The 25,329-nt window shown below is 40.8% G+C and overlaps 1 protein-coding gene across 3 annotated transcripts in view; it reads left to right on the top strand.

Annotated features, from left to right (window-relative positions):
- LOC129763408 (probable serine/threonine-protein kinase DDB_G0282963) overlaps positions 1-25,329 on the top strand; it is a 480,711-nt gene that overhangs the window by 270,399 nt on the left and 184,983 nt on the right. The window lies entirely within an intron of this gene.

Raw genomic sequence — 25,329 nt, 5'->3', positions numbered from 1 at the left:
AAAAGAATACGATACAGACAATGAATTCAACATCTGAATGCAGAAACTGAGTTTAATTACTTATTTCTTGGTAAAACAATGTATTTACTTCGTAATATTGATGATGATAATAATGATCTCGCCTCTTTTCCGTAGAGAGGGTTGAGCATGATGAGTAATTTCAAGATAATTTTTTTGAATTCAACGTTGAAACCAGTTTAGTAAACATGAAAACAACTGATTTTATTTTCAGATATAAATTTAAAAAATTGTTGTTCATATTACATTATCAATCCAGCAGACAAGCCAATACCCAGTTTTGTCTGGTACTGGGCCGAAACGGTCCCGCCTAGGCCCTTATTGTCAATTGGTTCGCCAAAGTACAAGTCCAACCGCCAATCTAGCTTTGGATTGGCAACAAATTTCACCACCCAGAGAAGCCGATAAATTTTCCAATTTTCCTTCAAGGAAAACTCTTAACCCGATCCTTAAAAAAATTCGAAACTACCTCTCCTAACTCGAACACATAAAAATATTGTTATATTTAAATTTTGAAAAATTGTGTAATATAATATTTCATGAAACAAAAAATTGAAATTGATTGAAATTGAATAGCTGTAGAGTAGTGCGGGGCAAAGATGCGCACGGGGCAAAAGTGCGCATTGGCCTTTTTGAAGCAAACGAGCATAAATTGTCGACAACAGTGTATTCATTTGATACATTATTACACCAGCAGCTCACACTTATAAACAAGATACTTTTCATGAAAGTGGCAAAAAGTTATGAGGTAAAAAGAGTTTTGCGATTGTAGCCGTTTAGTATAAATTAAACACAAGAATACACAACACTTACATGCATTGAATTAAAACTTAAATCTAGAATTAAATAAGTAAAAATTATAACTGTTCTACATACAACGGTACACAAAATTGAGTATCTCTTGTCACTACACTACCACAAATAATAGTCATAACATAGATAACACAAACGAAAAGGAAACACTTAGAAAGGCATGCAGGAACAGACTGAAATGAAACATTGCTACTAATATACACCAATAAAATTGCCGGCCAAGCTAGTAGCCAACCGATCTTGGACAAATATAGAAGTGTTCAAACTTTGTACCACAGTCGTAAAATAAATTAAAGGCAATATTTTTTATACGAGAAAGGAAGTTTTTTCGGTAATTTACGGAATCTGGATTTTGTGATTCCGTACGTGAAATTAAGTGCAAAAGTTCTACGTATCAGATTTGGAGTTAGAAAGAAAACGGAGGGTTGTGAACGCGATAATTGGAGCGTGTAATTGCTGGATTGTGGATTCCTGCTTTCTCCCAGCCAACGAATCAAGGAGAAGGTAAACATTTTGTGGTGCCGTGACCAGGATCAGCGGCTGGAGAAGGTCATTGAAATCGGTGGGACATTGTTCGGAGGAATAATAGAGGCTGTAGGCCAACGGAGCAACGGATTTGCTCATCGACTGAGGACTTCACTCTCTCCTGCAACAACGGAAAGCTTATACCATCATCATATGCTATTCGCCCTTCTGTCACACGGGAATAGTCGCGCAACAACGGATAGTAATCGTGATATCAGTTGGAAAAAATAATACAAGGCCTATATTTCTCTGGCCACAGGTGAGTGGCTTTCCAATTTGTTCGCGCAAACTTTCTGGTGCTTTTGAGTTTTTTTTTGTTGCATATAAACTTGAAACGATTGCCGCTTTTGACGTCACACGACTCCATATTGCAATACTCGATAAGTTGTTCACTTGGAGAGGTTCATGAAACATTAATCGACTGGTGGCATACATACATCGCATTAAAAGCTGTATTTTACAAATCGCTGGAAGGACTGCATATTTCGAAGCCGATATTTGGAGTTACATAAAGATTTCATTCCTGGATATTCAAGGCCTATTGTGGACTGGCCTCAGGTGAGTGCCTGTCCAATCAATCACAAACTTTGAGTGGTGCTATATGGTATCTTCATTGAACATTTTTTCGGTACATCGTTGGCTACTATCGGAGGATCTTCGCATCCAGAACTAATTCGGTCAGCAGCAATTCCTGCTGACACTACGTGGCGGTACGATTCGGACTGGGAGGACAATTGCATCTACTGCATTTACTGGAAACAACTTGGAGTTGGATTTGATCAACGGCGGGAAAAGCGTGACGACATTCATCTTGCGCTCTACAACAACGGAAGGATACGTAAATTTTTACATTGGAGGACACTGTGCTGCAACACAGTCTACACTGCTGGTTGCACTTTTCGGAAACAATATATTTTCTTGGATTGCGACGACGATTATTTCACGTTTAACTACTGCTGCATTTATTTGAATTCAAGGCCTTGTTGAGACAGGGCTAAGGTGAGTAACTGTCCGACGATTTACGTGGTAACTTGCAGTGCTTCTTGGTTGGTTTTCTTTCTATTTTTCGATCGTCATCGTTCATATTTCGGTTTGCTGTTCTGGTAGTGGTTGTGGTAATGACTGAGAAAAAAATAAAAGAAAGGGTCAAAAAGCGGGAGCGGATTATCGCTTCTTTAAAACGACATGCTCAATTTCTAGAGGATTTTGATCCAAATACGCATACGGGGGAAGTCCAATCGAGGTTGGACAAAATCGAGGCAAAATTCGAAGAATTCGAGGAGGTGCAAGAGGATATCGCTGAGCTAGATGAAAGGGGTGCTTATGAGGAGGATTGCAATAAAGCTTATTCCGAATTCGAGAAGCTGTACTACGGGCTACGGGCTGCCTTGCAGGAAAAATTACCGAGGGAAACAGAGGTTCCAGATTTAAACAGTACTATCGGGAGGAATGGTCACACTGTAGGAGCACATACTGGAGTACGACTGCCGCAGATATCATTGCCGGAATTCAACGGCGACTCGTTCAAATCGACATACGTGTCGCTGATCCATGAGTCAGGGGAGCTCAGTGACGTTCAAAAGTTCCATTATCTCAAGTCAGCGTTGAAAGGAGAAGCAGCTAAACTCATCGAGTCACTCGCACTTACCAACGATAACTATCCCATCGCATGGGATACGATTACGAAGCGGTACTCTAATGAGTATCTGCTGAAGAAAAGGCATCTTCAAGCGCTAATGGAGTACCCAAAGGTAGAGAGGGGATCGTCATCGGCAATTCATACATTGGTCGATGAATTCGAACAGCGGCTAAAGATCCTGAAACAACTAGGAGAGAAGACGGAACATTGGGGTGCAATGATAGTGCACTGGATGTGTTCCAAATTGGACATGAAGACGCTCCAGTTATGGGAGGATCACGCGGCTTCAACAAAGGATCCGTCATTCACGATTCTGGTGAATTTCCTAGAGAAGCGAACAAGGGTATTGGAAGCGGTTTCATCGAACGTCGAATTGAAAGGTCATTCGCTGCAGAGGGTGGAAGTTAGACGTCAGAGAGTAATAGCTCATTCCGCTACCGACAATGAGAAGAATGGTTCAGTCTGCTGTTGTTGTGGGGACTCGCACTACTTGGGTCGATGTGGCAAGTTCAGTAGAATGACACTGAAAGAAAAATTGCAGTTCGTGAACGGCAAACGGTTGTGTAGCAACTGCTTAAAGTCTGGGCATTGGGTGCGTGATTGCAGTTCAAAATTCAGTTGTCGAGACTGTGGAAAGAAACACAATTCACTGATCCATCCAGGATTTCCTACGAGCAGTGGTAGTATCGGTAACAATGTTAACCCGCTTGGCAAATCGGAGAATAAACGAAACGACAATACGATAGCAACAAATTTAGCGACCAACGAGGATGAGTCTGAGAATGAGGAAGAGGGAATTGACGATCAAGGTACGGTTGGAGCATACAACGTAGGGACCAAAGGTGGTAATATCTCTAGCGTATTTTTGTCTACCGTTGTTCTGGTCATACGGGATCAACACGGAGGGAAACATTTAGCCCGAGCATTGCTTGACAGCGGCTCGCAAGCAAACATTTTGAGTGAAAGACTCTGTCAGACACTCGGCCTGAAACGACGCACGATAAACGTACCAATTAGTGGAATTGGTCATTCCGAAACACGAGCAAGATTCTTGGTGACCACAACTATCAGTTCTAGGGTACAGGATTTCTCAATGGGCATGGAATTTCTGGTTCTTCAGAAGGTTACGTCAGAACTGCCATCGGCACACATACCGGTGGCACATTGGAGGATTCCAAATGGAATACAATTGGCTGATCCGAACTTCAATGTCAGTAATCGGATCGATATTTTGATTGGAGCGGAGCACTTCTATCGGTTCCTTTTCGAGAGTGGGATGAAACAGATTACATTAGGGCCAGGTTTGCCGATGCTTATAAACTCCGTATTCGGTTGGATTGTAACGGGAAAGGTTTCAGAAGCGCAGAGTAAGGTGGTTAATTGCTGTTTAGCGACAGCATCGGATAATTTGGAGATCCAGCTACAGAAGTTTTGAGAAATCGAGAGCATTGAAGATCGAGTGGCTTGGTCAAAAGAGGAGCAAGACAGCGAAGATCATTTTTCAAAAACATTCAGTCGCACAAGGAACGGTCGGTACGTCGTACGTTTACCGAAGCAGGTCAATTTTGATCAACTTTTGGGTAACTCTCGCACTATGGCACTATCACGATTCAACAGGTTAGAAAAGCAATTGGAACGGAATCCGGAAATGCGTTTGCAGTACAATGCATTTATGCAAGATTATTTGGATCTCGGACACATGAGAGAGATAACTGAAAAGGAGATCCATGAGGAGACAGCGGCAACGAGTGCTAAAAGGGTATATTACCTACCGCACCATGCGGTATTTAAAGATTCCAGCACTACGACAAAGGTGCGCGTCGTATTTGATGGTTTGGCCAGCACGGATAGTGGTTATTCCCTGAACGACGCCCTTCTAAAGGGTCCTATAATTCAGGATGTGCTCCTCAGCCTGCTCCTTCGGTTTCGTAAATATGAAGTAGCACTTGTTGGTGACACGGAAAAAATGTACCGGCAAGTGCGTGTACACAATGATGACACCGGATTACAGCGCATCTTCTTCCGGTTCTCACCGGATGAACCTATGCGAGTTTTTGAGTTGACAACGGTAACTTATGGGTGGACGCCCTCGTCATTTTTAGCGATTCTCGCTCTTCATCAACTTGCGGCGGATGAAGGAGCAAGATACCCAGAAGCTGCTAAAGCTATAATAAGAGATTTTACGTGGGTGATTATATTGGTGGAGCATCCAGCGTAGATGAAGCCATTCAGCTTCAAAATGACCTTGATACACTGATGAAAAAAGGCGGATTCACCTTACGCAAATGGTGTTCCAATAAGCCAGAAGTTCTAGCTGGCATCTCGGTCGAACATCTTGGGACTAATTTATCAGTTTCATTCGATATAAGTCCCGAGGAAAAGGTGAAAGCTCTGGGAATCACCTGGGAACCTGGGACGGACCAATTACGGTTCTACCATTGCATCACAGCAAGCGAGCAGGCATGGACGAGAAGGAACATTCTATCGTCTATAGCCAAGCTTTTTGACCCGTTGGGACTTATCTCACCGGTGATTATTGTGGCAAAAATGCTGATGCAAGAGCTCGCTCTGCTCAACTCAGGATGGGACTTGCCTGTTCCTGTCGACATTGAAAGAAAGTGGAAGACGTTCCACTCCCAATTGGACAAAATTTCGGAGTTAAGGATTAATCGTTTCGCATTCGTATCCAAATGGGTTGATATTCAGTTTCATAGTTTTGCTGATGCTTCTACCCTAGCCTACGGTACGTGTTTATACGTACGGACGACAGATGAAGCCGGGAACATTAGAATTGAATTGTTATCGTCCAAATCACGTGTCGCTCCGCTGAAACGACTGACGTTACCTCGTCTTGAACTTTGCGCCGCCAAAGAGGCTGCTCTGTTGCATTCGAAGGTAACTAAGGCTCTCTCATTGAAAAACGTACGCACGGTATTCTGGTCCGACAGTACAATTGTGCTACATTGGCTGAGAACTCCACCAAACTCATTACAAACGTTTGTGGCTAAGAGAGTATCAATGATTCAAACCTACACCTACTCCCATTCTTGGCGACATGTAGCAGGAAAAGAAAACCCGGCTGACTTGGTATCGCGTGGAATGACTATCGACGATTTTCTGCAAAGCCAGTTGTGGAAGAATGGACCCCCATGGTTGCGAAATAACACAGACGTGTGGCCTAACTCAGCCGAAGACCACAACATTTCTGATGAACAGTTGGAACTTCGTAAGGTTGTTCACAAGGTCACAGTGGAAGAACCACCTGATGAGCTGTTCAGATTACGATCTTCATTACCTCCTCTACTACGAATTGTTGCTTATTGTCTTCGTTTTGCTCATCATTGTCGAAACCCGAACGATAGAAAGGATTCAATTATTCTGTTTCCTGATGAACTACAATTAGCGAAGATGGCGCTAACCCGCATCGCACAAGCCGAACGATTTCCAGACGAGATCAAATCTCTGCAACTACAACAACGAGTTGACCGGAAATCAAACCTCAAGAGATTATTTCCATTTCTCGACAATTACGGAATCCTCAGAGTTGGTGGACGTCTTCGTTTCTCTAATGAAAGTTATACGGCCAAGTATCCCGCTGTTTTACCGGATCATCATCCTTTCACGGATATGGTTATACAGTTCTTCCATTACCAAAACTTTCATAGCGGTCCACAGCTAACATTATCTGAAATACGTCAAGAGTTTTGGCCCGTACATGGTAAGCGAGTCGTCAACGTCGTCCTTCGAAAATGCATTCGCTGTTTCCGAACTAATCCAACGCCCATCCAGCAACCCATGGGACAGCTACCCGCTGGTCGCGTACGCCCAGGACGACCTTTCTTGATAACTGGCGTTGATTACTGTGGACCATTTTATTTGAAGCCAGCATGTCGAAACGCAGCTCCAACAAAAGTATATATTGCGGTGTTCGTCTGCTTCACAACCAAGGCAATGCACCTTGAGATTGCTAGTGACTTGTCTACCAAAAGTTTCATTTCGATCTTGCGCCGATTCATCGGCTACCGTGGAATGCCAGCCGAGATACATTCTGACAACGCCAAGAATTTCTCTGGAGCCCGTAATGAACTTAAAGAGCTACACGAAATGCTGAATAACCAGACTAGCTGTAATGCCATCTGCAACGAACTTTCTCAGAAAGGAATTGACTGGAAGTTTATCCCACCTCGCGCTCCCAACTTCGGAGGATTATGGGAAGCTGCCGTTCGCTCCGTGAAAACTGCGTTGAAAAAAGAGATCGGTCTTCATCAGCTCAGTTACGATCACTTTACCACCCTCCTAGTTCAGATAACCGCTACTTTAAACTCACGGCCTTTGTCGCCCCTATCAGATGACCCCACGGAATTTGAAGCGCTAACCCCCGCGCATTTCCTGATTGGCTCAGCCATGAAAGCTTTGCCCGAACCCAATTTCATTTCAAAACCCACAAACCGACTTGACCACTACCAGCAAACTCAGCAAATGTTCCAGCGTTATTGGCAACGATGGAGCAAGCAATACCTCACGCAGCTGCAAGTGGCAACGAAGAACCTGCCAATGAACACCATCCAAATCGGAAGTATTGCCGTGCTACGAGAGGACAACCTGCCACCGCTTTGTTGGCCTCTAGCGAGGATCATTGGATTACATCCAGGTTTGGACGGAGTCGTTCGAGTGGTGACGGTGAAAACGGCGACCGGAGTATACAAACGTGCAGTCAATCGCATCTGTCCACTGCCTTTCGATGAGTATCAACGAACAAAGACGTCTACGGAACTACCAACTATTTGAATTTGTAGAAATTAGCAACTGATGAACAGTGCAAATGAAATGTAATTATTGAAGCTAGTTCAAGGGGGCCGGTAATGTAGCCGTTTAGTATAAATTAAACACAAGAATACACAACACTTACATGCATTGAATTAAAACTTAAATCTAAAAGATTATGTATTATTATTATATAAAAAAAATCTGTGGGAACTTGAGTGTTCGAAATGATTTATATCAATATATCAATTGTGGGTGGGACGAAGTTCGCCGGACCAGCTAGTTTGTTGATAAAAAAAAGATTCTGTTTCAAATGTTGGACATTTTCAGATATCTTATATTGCCAGTCTCCTCCCTCCCAAAAATTTCCACGTGGTATGTTCGACCATAACACCCACTCATCTCCACCCATAAAACATCTTACAGCACTCCCCCTCCTCCCCATTGGATGGTGCCTACACACTCTGGTAACTGGTGCTTCTTCCGCTGGTAATGATAAATCATTAATTTTTGTTAAAAGTCACCTCAGAAGTACAATTCAATAAGTGCGCACTTTTGCCCCGTATGGTGCGAACCGGCAGGGTATCACCAACACAGGAGGAGGTTAAGAGGGCAATTGATGAACTAAAAACAGTTAGGCCGCTGGGAAGGACGATATCCCGGCCGAACTCCTGAAAGCGGGGAGCGAGCGGCTGTACGACGCGATGTACCAGATAGTACTGAAAATCTGGGAAGCGGATCGACGAGCGCTCGGTGTCTTCGAGTGTAAAGTTCTGCACTCAATACTTGGCGGCAAATTGGAAGATGGAATGTGGCGCATTCGGCTCTGTTACAGCAAAAATACTAATGAGCCTGAATAAATAAACCAATGGAATAAAAAAGCAAGTGCGAACATATTTAAAAGCAGTACTGGGTCTAACAATAAATAACCAATGATTTAGAAAAGTTCTATAGATCGAATTACAAAAGAAAAATAATAATAATAATTGTATCATGCAATGCTCTAAAACTATGAAATAATGCACACATCAAAAACACGTACATTTAAATGAAAATTAGAGCACTAATAGATTTCAAAATAAAAAAAAAAAACCAAAATTTCGAAATATAAAAAAAAGCCGATGGATTTTTTTGACAATTTGTCGCGGTACACTTTGAGTTTGTTTTTTTTTTAAATTTTCATTCCCAAACAATTGAGATTGGCATGAAAAAACGAAAAAGTACATGGTCGTCGTCGAAGGTCGAAGTCCTCCGAAACAGCTCGATCAGTTTAGAAGAAATTATGCACAAAAAACTTGGCACGCAAGAAAATAAGTTGTAAACTATATATGATACCGCTAAAATATCGATTACCATATATTCAATACCAAATATGGTGGCCCTATGCAGAAAAAAATACTGAATATTTTTCTAAAAATTGAAAACCCTGAATTCATTTTTTTTTCTTAAGTTTGGCTTTATACCATACATATAACCCCAGATTTTGACCCCCATTCCCTATTGCTCATAGCGATTTTGAATGTTTGTATGAATAAATGGATATAATAACTAACCGTCGTTAGTTTTTCAAACAGAACGAATTTATTTACTTTCTTAAATGACAGATGGAACTTGATTCAACCTTCATCTACCCATGCACAAGTAACCCCAATCCGGCTAAAGTCAGGCGCATCGCCGGCGAGCTGAAAGCCTTTTTGATAAAGAACGAATGACTACGATACTTACGACACAATCAATAAGATAGTTTTCGAGAAGCTATCATGAGCAGAGCCAGCACAGCCTCTGCTATTGCCGGGACAAAACCGCAGTACATTGTCATGTGTCATGTCATGACAATGCATTGGGTGTCTTCGTAGTCTAATTGGTTGCATGTCCGGTACTAAGCACCCAATCATGAGCTAATAACTCAGGGCCCTTAACTGACCATCTTTGTGTGTTATTCTAGCTACTACGTCCATGCATCAATCATCATGTGATGGTGATCTCAGTCTCTCACTCCACATACGATCGATCTGCTGCATCGAAAATTGGTGCTATTTATAAACACAACAATGGAAGCCTCATATCAACAGTCCCGCTATGTCCAACTGTGAACATTCGAACAATAGGAATATTCTTACGCCGAAAAATGCGACATGTGTTGTGTATTGATAGAATCAAGAAAATTTTTAGCATTTTTTGACGTAGGACTACGTCTAACCGGAAGATATAGGGGGTGAAATGGAAATCTAGGCACTGAACAAGTAGGGAAAAATGCAAGATTTGGAACACTTATAACTCGAGCATTTCTCAATAGATCGCAAAGGTTTTTGCATCAATTGATGGGAAATATATCATAACGAATAACATTTCATTTTTCTTGAGATAAATAATTGAATAATTGTGAAATATCAAGCATTGTCAAAATGCACTATGTGCCCATTTTTGATTGGTCCATTTTGTGCTCCTCAAATCGTACCGGCCAAAACGGGCAACCAGGCAGCAGCGAAATAGAATGAAGCACGATTGGAAAGGAAAAAGGAAAAAAAGAACGAAACATTGGTCGCAGTCTCACACATGCGTAATTCTCGAGCCAGCCAATCAGCTTAAAAATCCCCGCTCCGCTGCCGTAACGATCATCCTCATTCAAACCGTACACCACATCGGTTCGCATCACAACACATCAACAAACCAACCCAAGCAGCCATGTCTGGACATGGTAAAGGAGGAAAAGTGAAGGGAAAGGCAAAATCCCGCTCGAACCGTGTTGATCTGGAGTTCCCCGCAAGGGTAGCTAGGCCGAGCTTAGTAGTTAGTTAGTTAGTACCAGTGCACCAGTCCACTAGCCGCCGTTATATAGTTTCGGCCGCCGAAGTGATCGAGTTAGCTGGCAAAGCTGTTCGCGACGATAAGAAAACCCGCATTCGGAACAGAACACATTCGGTTCGGTGGACATCAAGACAACAGGCAGTTGCAGCGAGTGGCGAGTGGCAAACGCAATCAGAAAACGACATCAGGTAGCAGAAGAAAAAAGTTTGTTCTTCATACAAACTGCTTTGGTGGCAAATCCAGAACAAGGTAGCATCGAGGGCGTTCGAAATGGTTTTTTTTTCAAAACCACGAATACTAAGTTTTCTAAATTGGAACCATTCCATAAAACAAGGCGCTTTTCAGGGCCATTAAACCTTCCAAAAAAGAGTTTAGGAAATACAGTTCAATGCTTTCTAAAACAATATCCAAAATAATAATAAAACACAAATTGATTTTTTCATAATTTGTTTGCCAGGATATGATGAGTATGTGAATTTGGCAGTTGTTCTGAGCTTATTGATTTTCACCAATTCTTAAATTGCTTCTAGATTGAAAGTACAGTAATTTACACTTATCTCGACATTTAGCTAATTGGACGGACCTGTAATGCGACATATTTAGTTGGACATTTTTGTAAACATAGAGTTCGGGGTCTAAATTATGACCCCACATTGAAAGTCGACACTGTACCACTGTCATCGCAAATGTTCAATTACAGGTTAAAATTACCTCCAATCCGATACTGAGTGGTGGTAATGCTACGTGCCATTGAATGTAATTTACTGTAAAATATGTCACAAGCTGGATGGGAAGAAATTTTCCAACTGTGAAAGCTGTGGCGAGTGGCAACAAATCGCTAAACAGAAAGGTTTAGTCGAACAAGATGGGGATATCGAGTGATAACAAAACAATAAACTCTTTAAATTGAAGATAATTTTGTGATCCTGAAAAGGACCTCTTTTGGCCTGCATGTGAATCAAACGAGCGAACAAATCGTAATGAATGTATTTTTTTGCCATCGCTCCCTTTTAACGCTCATTCGTTCGTCTCGTTGGACTCGTCCCTCTGGCTGAGTCTGCCGATTTGTCTCTATCCTGTGAGTGTGTACCGCTAGAGTATAAAACACGCGGACCCCAAAAAATATCTTATTTTCGTTCAAACCGTAAACCCGTGTGGTTGTACGGCATCGGCATCGTGGACGCAACAAAGGAGGACAAGTTAAGGGAAAGGCAAAGTCTCACTCGAACCGTGCAGGTCTCCAGTTCCCTGCAGGTCGCATTCACTGATTGCTCCGCAAGGGTAACTAGGCCGAACGGATTGGTGCCGGAACACTAGTATACCTAACAGCGATTATAGAGTTTCGGCCGTCGGAGTGCTCGAGTTGGCTTGCAAAGCTGCTCACGACAATCAGAAAACCCGCATCAAGAACAGAGCAGCTTCGGTTCGGCGCTCATCAAGGCAACAATTAGTTTCAGTGAGTAGCAAAGTGTTTCTCCGGCACGTCGCATTAAATGTAATTTACTGAACAACATGTCACAAGCTGGATGGGAATAAATTTTCCAACTGTGAAAGCTGTGGCGAGTGGCAAACGCAATAGCTAAACAGGAAGGTTTAACCAAACAAGATGGGAATATCGAGTGATAACAAAAACACAACACCAAAGGTTCTTTTCAGAACCATCAACATATTCATAAAGAGTAAACAGTAAACTAATCCATTTTTCAGGTAGATAGGTAGGTATTCATGTAGGAGAAAAAAATAAAACAATATATTGAAAATATATATTTAACAAAAGCTGTCCCCTTTTTATAGTCCTACGTCACTCCGGTTATGTCCCCGACATTACCCACCCGTCTTTTTTTTCTAAAGTTTTAGTCCAAACCTCTAAAAAAAGATTTTAAGGGTTTGGAATATGTCTTTTAGTATTTAAACGATATTAAAAACATTAAAAAGTTTGAAATATAAATAAATATATAAAAAAATTTACTGCACGCTGCTTTCAAAATTCTGATGCAAAAACACACGCATATCGCTAAAAAACGGAAAAACACTTTATGGAACAAGAATCAGAGTAATATCAGAACACAAATAAATAAACTCACTTTCACTTTCTGTATGTTCTTAATTTTTTATCTCGAATCTATGAAGAATGGCGGGAAAAACGAAAAAGTACGAAAAAAAATGATTAAAATTTCTTATTTCATACACCATCGGGGCTTGGCAAAGTCATATTAAACTGAGGATAGTCGAAGGACTATGAAGAAATTCGCCTTCGCATTCAATTGGAAATGAGCTTTGGCTTCTTCCAGCAGTTTCTCCGTCAACATGACTCAACAGTCATTCGGGCGTTTAGTTGCCATTTCACTCTACGACTCGACTATCTCATTTCACTCTTCCCCGTCAGTTGGACTTCATTGCATATTGAAGTAACTTCCCTCAAATTGAATTCGTTCCTTTCTCTCATGGATCACGTATGCATGTATCGATGTTTGAGTTCAACGTGGTTTGACATATACTACAGGTGTTTTTGTTTTTGCTAGATTTGTTTGTATCGTACACGAAGATTACTCACACATATAAAACAGCGTGCAGTGTTGTGTTCAGAAACACTCATATTTGTGAATTTGGTTGATATAAACCCGATTTGCTGTATGTTTCTTTTTCACAAAATTGAACTCGGAGACAAAGTTAACTAAAAATTTGTTTAGAATTTCTCCCAAAGTGCACGCTATTCACTAATACTAACGTGAGGACCTTTATATCATACTTGGCAGCTGGCTAAGTTCGTTGGTTTGAGTTCACAGTGGGTAAACAATAAACCGCCCAATAATGGTGTAATTACCTTTTTGCATCAGAAATCAAGTTTTCGTTTCACTTTATATGGACGTTAAGATAAGATTGTGTACTCGGGTAACGAGATTCATGTCAGGGGAGTAGTAGTGAAGTCAGGTTGAATGAAGAGACAGATTTGTATTCATCCATCACGTCAATTAGAAAAATAATTTACTAGTATAGTTCATCAGTCATGCTCGCTCTTACACGCTCGTCAATTCATTTCTGTTCAATTCAAGTGAATGCCGAAGTAGTACGAGTCGAAACGAAGCGACTGAGAGGAGAGTCGATTTTCGTTTTTCATGTTCGAAGATTTCGGGTCCTGTACTCTATACAAAATTCTCCTGATGCCTTGTCTTCCTCAACCAGCCAGACCTTTTCCTGTGTTTCATTCTGAAAATTAAAAACTTAGTCCAAACCCAAAAATCACCCTATATTATGATTATGTTAGACTAATATAATTGTACAATCGTTTATGGACCTCCGGAAGGTACTGATCCTGGGCAAACGTCGAGAAATACAACATACATGTGCTTATAACCGGTTGATCTGAAACCAACAAAACATCGAATTCCCATTAGCTATCCGAAATGTTGTTTACATGGTTGGTTTCAGTGGGTCTCAAAATTTGTCGAACGAAAATGAATATCGAAAGCAAGCTTAATATTTCACTTCGGGTAATCAACTAAGCACACACAGTCGAAATAAAAACTGGAATATCCGACCGAGTGGGTCTTCCCCGAACTGTTGATACAGATTGTAGTTCCATTTTTTTGTTCTCTCGTAACTTCATTCTCAATCCACTTTTTCAGTGCACAGCGAGCACAGGAAAATATAATTATTGCTCGACCCCGTCACTTCAAATGCGCATCATTACCTGCACTGGAAAAACCTAAGCCGAATTCGGATTCGGTTGAGAACGCAGTTTGCAGTATCACTATTTTGCGAAAGCGGTTCAATGTTTGCGCACTCTGCTGCGGAACTCACCGGAGAGAAGGTCAACATTTTCGCACAATCATGGACCGCCGTGGACCTCTCCAACGTTCAATTGTGGCAACACAATCGAGACACAGATAATTGAATTATTAGGCGCGTGATTGCTTTCGATCCGCTTCAGGAAAAGGGTCGCTGTCGGTTCGGACCGGGGGTCAATTAAATTTTAATTTCAAACACATTCGGTTGCGATGGCTCTATGTGGTGGGAAAGTATCCGGAAGATTTGTTTTGTCAGTTGCTGTGAACTGGAAGGAAAAGTCGAAATACCCATGCAGCAGCTTGGAAGAAAGCGTAACAGAAAAAAAAACTGGCAGAAGGAATGAAATCGCCCAAAAACACTGAAACGTAAACATTTATTCGTCGAGGAAAGTTAACTGAAATGCCGAGATGTGTAAATATTGATACGTTCGATTGCTGAATTGAGAAAGTTGCTTTCGGCAATGCAATGAGCGACACGAAAAAAGTATTCGCGCAAATGAATATGATGTTTTTTTTTCAGGCAGGAAGTACCAAACAAGCCAATGACAGCAAGATAAAAATGTACAACACATTGTATTGTCAATAAAACATTTGCAAAGGCAACGTCTAGTTCAAACATTGATCCATCGAATGACATCTGTGTGATGAGTACCGTGTTCGTTCGGTCATTATCAAGCGGAATAATTGACTGTACACAATAACAACAACAAATCCGCTCGGTCAGTTTCGCAGATGAAATCGAGAACATAAACTTTTTTTTTTACTTTATGATCGCTTTGACGTAAACGACGAATGAAATTGCTATGTGAAACAATTTGAAATCTATTCAAGCAATTGAGTAAACGGAGATGAAATTTTCTGAATGCATCACTAAACCGTCTGGTTATTGAAAAATGAACTGAAATACTCCATGTACACTGTTAATCGATTTGCACAAATCTAATCACTCTCTATAATACGATTTCGCATTTTTGTTTCTTTATTCTATATAGCATATAATTATGATTCACTACTCGAGCGTTATATGCGATGATTCATCAGCATTTTGCGACGTGGGACAGTAATTGTCCCACTCCGAAATTAGTGTCATCATTCGCACGACTATTCAAATTGCTCTTCAAATGGTATTAACATAGTCGCGATCAATTATATTCGTAACGAATATTCTTCTGTGTCCGCCATCCTGTGTATTAGTTTCGTTTTTGTTTCCGACCACAGCGAACAATGCGAGTGCCGCTTTAGAATTTCAATTCCACCATGATGAAAAGCGCGTGCACCAAACCGCGATAATACCGCTTGTACTTTTTGCTCTGGCTAACCAATACTGGTATGCGATACCTGAACGCATGCGCTTTCGCAGTGTCCAATAGTGGCCCACTGAGCTCAGTAACAGGTTGCCATTGTTAGTTTTAAAAGCGTTTGATCTGTTAGCGGAGTGGTTGCTAACCTGTTGCATTTAACCTCGCCAGTGCGATAGGGCTGCCATCTTAGCTTTGTTTCTTCTTCCATTCAGTTGCATTAATTGTACGAGGTTATGTTTGTATTCAACATTTTTGTTATAATGAGACAAGTTGCACTATGAAAATAGCATATATTTTATATCAGATTACCAGTTTTAACTCGATCAACGCACGCTAACAGAACGACAATGTTATTTAGTCGACTAGTGCTCGATTCAACTCAAATCTAACAGCATGAAACCAGCTCTAAGTGTTCAAAGAATAAAAATATTGAGGTGACACAATCATTATTTATTGCCCTTCGAGTGAAAAATAAAAACAAAACATTATTCGATTTTATTTTGGTTTTGATGTTTGATGAAATTGCGAAAGTTTTTTGGATTCTCTCGCATCACCTCGAGATCACTTTCTTTCTCCATATCTTCATTTCTGCAGCTTCGCGAGTTAGTCTACTACTTCTCGATTGACCGATATTGGAGGTGATTGAGTGGCCAGAGGACAGGGATATACATCGCGTTGTCGCTAGTGAAGTTTTTCTCGACTGTAGTGACAGCTAATTAAATCTGCCCAAAACATCACAGAGTCTTTGCTATCTTTGATTAGAGGTAGAATGCGTTTGTTCAGTTACTCCTTCTTTTTTTATTTGCAATGAGGAGGCGATCTGGCGTAGTCGTAACATCCATACCTCTCACGCTCATGGTCACGAGTTCAATTCTCACCCCCAACATTCTTCCAAAAATGGAAGTAAAAGTGACGAACCCGCCAAAAATGTGTTGAAATTCACTATAATAGAGAAAAAAAATTGCTTGTAACTAAAATCTGTTTTAAAGGGTGTGTCACATCAAATTGCATCACGGAAAAAACGCTGTAGAAATTCGCCCAGTAGACCGATCCTTTTGAAAATATTAGACAGTAAAATAAAAACTATTAAACAACTTTTGACATTTTCTTTTTATTCATATTTCGAGCCCAAGCCCGTATGCCCGCACCGCACCTTCCATAAGGTTCTGTACAACGTCAGGTTGTAGTTTTTTTTGAACAGAAATCCATTTTCTCTTGAAGTCCGCCTCCGATTTGACAACTTTTGGGTTCTTCCGGAGGGCCTGCTTCATAATCGCCCAATATTTCTCTATTGGGCGAAGGTCCGGCGCGTTGGGCGGGTTCATTTCCTTTGGCACGAAGGTGACCCCGTTGGCTTCGTACCACTCCAACACGTCCTTTGAATAGTGGCACGAAGCGAAATACGGCCAGAAAATGGTCGGGCCCTCGTGCTGCTTCAATAGTGGTAGAAAGCGCTTCTGTAGGCACTCCTTAAGGTAAACCTGCCCGTTTACCGTGCCGGTCATCACGAAGGGGGCGCTCCGCTTTCCGCAAGAGCAGATCGCTTGCCACACCATGCACTTTTTGGCAAACTTGGATAGCTTCTGCTTGCGAATCTCCTCCGGAACGCTGAATTTGTCCTCTACGGAGAAGAACAACAGGCCCGGCAGCTGACGAATTCCGCTTTGACGTAGGTTTCGTCGTCCATTACCAGGCAATGCGGCTTCGTCAGCATTTCGGTGTACAGCTTCCAGGCTCGCGTCTTCCCCACCATGTTTTGCTTTTCGTCACGGTTAGGAGCCTTCTGAACCTTGTATGTACGCAGGCCCTCCCGCTGCTTGGACCGCTGGACGAATGAACTTGACAAATTCAGCTTATTGGCGACATCCCGGACCGAACTTCTCGGATCACGTCTAAACTGCTTAACTACGCGCTTGTGATCTTTATCACTGACGGAGCATCCATTTTTGCCGTTCTTCACCTTCCGGTCGATGGTTAGGTTCTCGAAGTATCGTTTTAGTACTCTGCTGACCGTGGATTGGACGATTCCCAGCATCTTACCGATGTCCCGATGTGACAACTCCTGATTCTCGAAATGAGTGCACAGGATTAATTCACGACGCTCTTTTTTTTTTTTTTTTTTTTTTTTTATATCTGTATTATAGTGACTTTCAACTCATTTGGCTGGTTCGTCACTTTTTACTTCCATTTTTGGAAGAATGTCGGGAGTGAGAATTGAACTCGTGACCTTTAGCGTGAGAGGCATGGATGTTACCACTACGCCAGATCGCCTCCACACGACGCTCTTTTTCGTTCGACGACATTTTTCCAAATTTACGAAAAATTGACAGTGAAGCATGGCCAACGTGATCTATACACTCTTATCTGATTATAAGCGAAAGCTGAAGATATAATTCCTAAAAATTAAATTTCTACAGCGTTTTTTCCGTGATGCAATTTGATGTGACACACCTTTTAGACCAAAACTGAAAATCTATTTTCAGATCAGGAGCCTTCTTGCGAGAGACAGGTTACTTTTGTCCGCTACGTTGTCTATAAGTAGGCCACCTTGGTAACTCGATCGAACTTTAATGTGGCATTGTGTTCAGCCATGGTGGATTGGAACAAATTCAACGATTTCAACGTTATTTTCGATCATGATTATAAACGAAATAAAATTCCTCAAATCTGACACTTTTATTTGAAACTGAATGAAACTGCCACCACTTAGAGGATCAGTTTGAAAACAATCCCGTAGTTTTTTCCTGCAATTTCGTTGGTTACTGGTAGCTATAGTTCGGGTTTCCTCACGAATGAGGTCATCTGCTATTGCTAGAAGATTCCTTTGTGATTTGTACATTTTACTGCCGATGCACGTGCAGTACCACTGTTGGACCGTCCAGAGCTAAGTAGACAGGGAAAGACGTTCACAAATCGCTGCCCGTAAAAAAACCGTCCCGTTGTACCGCCCGGTGAGCTCCCCGTTACCCAACACCTAAAATCCACGTAAGAATCGTAATAAGATGCGGCACCAATTTCCTTCATAAGCGCTAAGCTCCGTTACAATAGATGGGAGTATCAGAAAGAGAGAGAGAGAGAGAGAGAGAGAGAGAGATGTGAGCTGAGGGAGAGATGTGATATTGCACTGGTATTTTTTTTACGCGGTACCCGCATTAATTGGGAAAACCGACGTCTCAGGTTGCTCTCCGGATAGTGTCTGCGCAGACAGGTCTCCCAATGATGCCGGCCACTTCGGTAGTCAATTTAGGAATGTTTGTCTTAGGGTTCTTTTGCAATGTTCGAATAATTACCATTTCACCTTCAGAAGATAGGATCCGTTTGCGTTCTTTACCGGGAGATTTTCCATGGTTCCTTCGTATTTCCACTTGTTTATGATTTTCTTCGCTATAGAGTGGGTTTTTCCGATTGCAGCTGCTATTTACTGCAATGCCTTTCAACGACAATTCATACCAATTATCATTGTATGTGTAACAATATTTATTTCTTTCCTCTATCTTGACATTCTGATATAAAAAAAACAAACATCAATAAAAAGCAAAAACCAACACTGCTCAAGCAATGGTTAAGTGTTGACACCAATTACTGATGAAAAAAAGTACGCTAAATCGCGAAGAAACTTACTTACAAGACTAATTTGTTCGGCGAAATTTAAGGTGTACACTCAATTTTGCGATGCCTATAATAGAGATTGGTTTTCCATTTTGAGGAATAAAAAATCAGCAGAAAACTTTTCTCGGAATTTTATTGCACGTACAGCTAGTCAACACATGCAGTTTCTACCAGTTCCCTATTCACAAATATAGAGCCGAATATCCGGATGCCGGATATCCAGCAATCCTGCCTCGAAGCTTGTCGGATATCCGGTATCCGGTATTCGGCCAAACTACTATCCGTTTCATCACTAATTAATACACAGCTCATTACTATGTCAATTAGGTTTTTCTGCTCAACGCCCGTCAAAAAAAAAAATGAAACAAAAAATATTCCTCTTTCTTTCCAATTCCTTCGAAAATCATTTACTTCCAGCTGGCAACCCTAAGTAGCGCGCTATTCTTCCGTGTCGTGTATCGAACGCCCGCGCCGAGATCTCGACGCCATCAGCAGCAGGTTGCCGCTCAACAACTCCCTGGACAAGTGTTTTTGCCCTCCAGTCATTCGTCGCTTTTGTCGCGTTTTCCCTATTTACAGTGTGTATACGAATACGTTATTTTGCTGAATTGTTACTGTTCGTTGATGCGGTATCGTTGTGTATATGCTCTCTTGTCAAAATAATGCGTATAAATGGTTTTAAATTGATAAACAAGCACATACACATCGACCAAAGCATCCGAGTCCATCACTGGTCCGTCATATGGACGCGATGTTTTCGATCTGCGACTGATTCACTTATGCCTAAACCCGAGCGCTACATTCCACACACACGCTAGACATTAATGTGTCGCGGTGGCAGTTCAAAGGGACTATTGAATACGGCACAATTTAAGAACATTAATGTTAATTAATAATTAAAACGGAGCGAATTTGAGAAACCCGTTTTTTGAATGCACCTAGTATACAACCCACCGCGACTGTGCAAAAAATTGACACATTCCCGTTGTCAGCTGCTCAGTATTATCTCCTATCAGCGAATGAACATCACCCGCGCAGAACGCGAAACTGGGCGGTTGGGAGGCAGCAGCAGGTATTACGCCCAAGTGCCTATCTATCTATATCACTCACCGCGCGCGCTTTGAATACCGTCCGATTGTTGACGATGGCTCTGCGAGCACTAAGAGCAAAAAAAAAACCCGCTCGAAGTTTCTGTGACGGCGAACAACAAGTTCTTCTGGGGTAGAGATATCGACGTTCTCAGTTCTGGAGCTAGTCTTGCAGAGAGAGTGCGTGTTCACAGTTGACCTTTCCGAGTGACACTCGAGGTTCGCAATAAACGCGCGCCGGTTTATGTAAGGGTTATTCACATCGGCCAGGTCGTAAACCTGTAAGTGGTTCTCCGTTCGAGTTAGGTGTTATGTGTTCACAGTGGGAGAGACGTTAGAAGTGTCGAGGAAGCGAGTGGATAGTGTTCTAGTAGTATTCAAGTAGTGTTCCTGGACATGAGGCGGGAAAAACGATGGCAATAAAACGAAAATACCTGCATTGGGTGTATTACAGACTCTGTTTACAAACATCGATGGGTGGTTTTGGAATGTTCGTGGGAAGTCGCGTGTCATGCAATCAACGAGGTAGTTCCTGTGGTTTGCGGTTTGTGTCCGCGAAGTGAAGCGATTGATTTGTTTCGCACCGTTTATACGAATTTACTGTGGCGTTTGTGGTTGAAGAAAATGAATTCTGGATAAGCACGTGATTCAGGGAAGACATAATGTGCAAGTGGTTTGAAATTCCTGACCAAGTGATTTTCAGATAAATAGCAGGACGTAATTTTTTTCGACGAAAAATAGTGAAATAGAGCAGGAAGTTGTACAATATCAACAATCGAGGTCAAAAGGCGACACGGATGTATTGCATATTACATTTTAATTATCACTTATCGTATTGACAAAAGATTTGTCGAACGACACTCGCTAAATATATGCCAATCTTATCTTATCAGAACAATGACATTCAAAAAATAATGCCCTATTACCGAAAAAGTACTCGTTCGTGTTTAATATTGGTTGTTCACTTCTCATGTGATATATTATGACGATGTAAAGCTAGTCGCTTCCAATTATTTGAGCCATCGTTTTGTTGTAACATTTTTCAAAGCGTGGAACTTGTTATTAATTAAGCGAGGATGGGTAATGCAATGCAAAAGCACCGAGATATTTAATGTTTTTGGGGTATCTCATAACGGATATATTTTGAGCTTCCTTATTTTTGGTTTAAGTCAGGACTACTTGGAATTCGTTTAGCATAGAGCAATTCCATGCCAAATCGTTGAAAACAGCACATTTCGACACGGACCTTCCCGATTTTTTTTTTCGAAAATTGGTTCTTATGATGGAAGCTATACAAAATCATAATTTTCATTATCATATGAACAACTTAAATAATGACTGATTTCTTAAAAATGCGTATTCAAAATCATTGCTTTTTTATTCAAAAAATCGTTGCTTAAAACCCAGATGTCTGATTAAAATTTGATGCTTGACAAAGTTGATAGAAAATCAGCGAACTGTTTCGAAAAACTAACATTTTAAATACATTGACAAAAAATCTTACTTAAAAATAGAATTTTATATTATAAACTGTTATGTCTCAAATCATTTTGGTGAGTCTGACACGGCTATACGTCACCATATGTCAAACTTTATTAAATTTAAAGTGTTTTCCAATAAAATTATACAGAAAAATGACGAAGGCGGGAGGGGTGTTTTGAGTTTTAAGAAAGTGTTTAATATTAAATTCAATTTTTGAGTAAGAATTTTTAACAGCGTATTTAAAATCTTGTTTCTCTTAAATAGTCAGTGTTTGCCAATTGATCCATTCACTGAAAAAATCGCTTTCGTTCGTTCAAATATGATCTTACAGAAATCATTTCCCCGGCGGTATTCTTTTGTTGTTACGTGCTACAAATCAGGCCACAAAAGAGAACGAGACAACTCTGCATCGGTTCTCACTTCATGATACACCAGCACGCAAGCAAAACCGTCATGTACGCTTTCGGTGCAGAAAGTTTATTTTCTTCTTTGCCTCTAATATATACATATCGAACCTCTCCATGCATCATGAAACAGCAGGATCATACGGACTACGCAAAGCGAATGATTCATATTCAACTAATGTAGCAGATCCTGATTCTTAAGTCTTAGAGAGTGCAAACTGTATGATTATTCAGCTCGATAGAGGCTAAGGGAAGGGTAGACAGATCATATTTTTTCATTTTTAACGCTGCTATCCCTTGAAATATATATATTCATTTTTAACGCTGCTATCCCTTGAAATATAAATATTCACTAGCTGATCCGGCAAACTTCGTCCCACCTAAAATTTGTTTTTGTCCTTCACTAAGCGCAAGTTCAGGGGTCCAATCGGAGAACTGTTCATTGATTGATCTTCTAATCGACCCCGTTAATTTACCTTTTACTATAAAATTGCTAGTACGTCTACCAAAACTCATCATTATAATATCAGATTATTTTCAGACACAATTCTCGTCCAAGATTTTTCAACCATCTGCAAATAACACGTTTCTCCGTTACATGGATTACTTCTTAATTAAGGCTTCGAAAATGGTGTGCGATGTTTGGTACAGTTCGGATATGCAATCAACAGTCTTCGTTCCTCTCTTGAATAATCATTTTGTGTAACACAAGTGATTACTGTCATTCATACAAGTATTTGAGTGATACACTCATGTTTGGTTATATGTTCGTGAGAGTTTACTTGCATGACACATTGTGTATCATTTGATAGTGATCGAAATCCAAACATAGTTCATTGATTTCCCAATAACTTTGTCAAACATCATATTTTAATCAGACATCTGGATTTTGAGTTGAGATTTTTTGAAAGGAAGATCAATGATTTTGAATACTCCCTTTTTAAAAATCAGTCGTAATTTCAGTCAGTCGCGGAATTTCTAGAGAATCCCCGCCATCATCTGTTGCATTTACTGCTGGTCAACCTCTGCGGGTAGCTCGCCCCAATAACTGGCCATCTGTGCATTCTCATCTTTACCAGACCTCTTTAGACCCTAAACCGTAGAATTTGACGTGTAAGAGATCTCTGAAACCAAGAAAACCATTGAACCTAACATTGCTTCCGGTGTATATTTCATGTCAAAAGTCTTTGTAGCGGGTTTGTTCTCATTCGCACAGAACGTTGTTGAATAACGCCGATTCGAATGACGTGGCATTTTCGAAGTATCGAATTTTCAATTGGACGACACGTGCACAAGTTTATCGCTCTTTCCAGCCCCCCGGCAGCAACTGTCGGTGCTGCGGTCTATTAGCGGATACCTTTCTCTACAGGACTCCGTGCCCTCCCACCCTCAGTAAAAAAATCTGCTTTAAAACTAATTGAACGCCTAATATCTTTTATTTTAAGTTTTCATATTTCTACAAAAAAATGTGAGCTAACCCTTGATGACCAGGTGTGATGAAAGTGTTCCAAGTTAACTTTCTACCAGAACCAATCTGTTTTCTTCACAAAAACCAACTGTGTAAAGGGTGAAACGGTCAAAAATTGCTTAATCATAATTAAATGCACACTGATTGTCTTATAATACAAATGATCAAACTTTTGACAACAAACTCAATGACATTAAAATACAGGAAAATTATTTGATTAAGCTTCCGATTTTCCAAACACTGCCTGACTTTGGCGGGTTGTGTCTTCGGATACGACTTGCACGTTGTTGGTGGTATTACCAATTCCCAAGTCAATTCCGGTAGTGACAGGAAGCAAAACCAGCTCGGAACAACAGGGTTTCTTCAAAAAAGCAACAACAACATTTTGAAAACATTGTTGTGGGTGTCAGTTGTCACGAAGATTTCGCTGTAGCTCACAGGTGCACATTTTCTCCGCCTAAACTTATCCTAAACCTTTCCTATTTCTATTCCTGTAGTCGTGTGTCACTGTTACCTTGTATTTTAACTGTCCGGCTCGTTTATTGGCTCCGATGGAAATGTTAGAATTACGTTTATAAAACGCTGGTCATTCTTCTTCCGGTCGTTGTGGCATCCTGGTTCCGGTTTGCTTCTGATCCTTGCCGACGTCAGACGTTCCTCAGTCAACAGTCGACTTTGCTTCTTCCTGTCATTCAGCCGAATCGGCGGTGATAATGATTTGAATTTTACTTATGCGTGAGCAAAACTTATGTTGTTGCTATTGCTTTCCGGCTAGTTGTCAAAAGTGATTAGAAAATGGCGAAAACAAAATACAGCAGAGCCCCGATTATACGCGGAATCAAGTGGCAAGATCACCGTGGATAACGAAGATGGTGGATAACGCAATTAAAGACTAAAAAAGAAAACGCAATATTTATATTTATATTCCGGTATGATAACTCTGCTTTATGATTTAAAAAAATCATTAAACTCTCCATCATCAACTGCATCAGAAGGTCATTAATAATGACAGTGAACGTCGACAGAATAGGGATGATAATGATGCGGATGATCGCAGCACAAAGGGAAGGGATACTGTCAATTATAATGATAGTGTAATGTGCACTGAATCATTTTAGGACTGCGAAATAAAATCTACAAAAGATTTGAATGATAATAGAGTAATTAAAATTACTAAGCAAAAAATAAATAAATTGTTCGTAGATGCTCTTTTTGCACTAGTCGTGCTGCGACTTTTCTCATGCCCAAAACATCAACTCAAATATGACGAGCGGTCTCGTGGGAGATCTTTAATTCACGGGCTAGCTCTCTTAAAATTAAATGACGATTTACGAGCACCATTCCTTCTCTTAACGACCGTCTTTGAATACCTTATACACCCGTGTTTTCTACATAGTTGAGTCATCAAATGTATCCTGTAACATTTCCAACGTTTCGGCACAGAAATTTTGTTTTCAACACAAAATTTCACACAATATCTTTGACCAACAGATTTATCCCTATCAAAACAAATAGGACTACCGACCGGTCAAAGTGACCGGTTGTATCATTTGCTCACAAGATTTTATTTTATTTTTAAATTTTATCTAATATTTTCTAATAATGTCTAATAATAAACATTT

Source organism: Toxorhynchites rutilus, chromosome 1, assembly GCF_029784135.1.
Source record: "Toxorhynchites rutilus septentrionalis strain SRP chromosome 1, ASM2978413v1, whole genome shotgun sequence".
Classification (NCBI taxonomy): Eukaryota; Metazoa; Arthropoda; class Insecta; order Diptera; family Culicidae; genus Toxorhynchites; species Toxorhynchites rutilus.
This window is presented reverse-complemented; position numbering and strand designations above follow the sequence as displayed.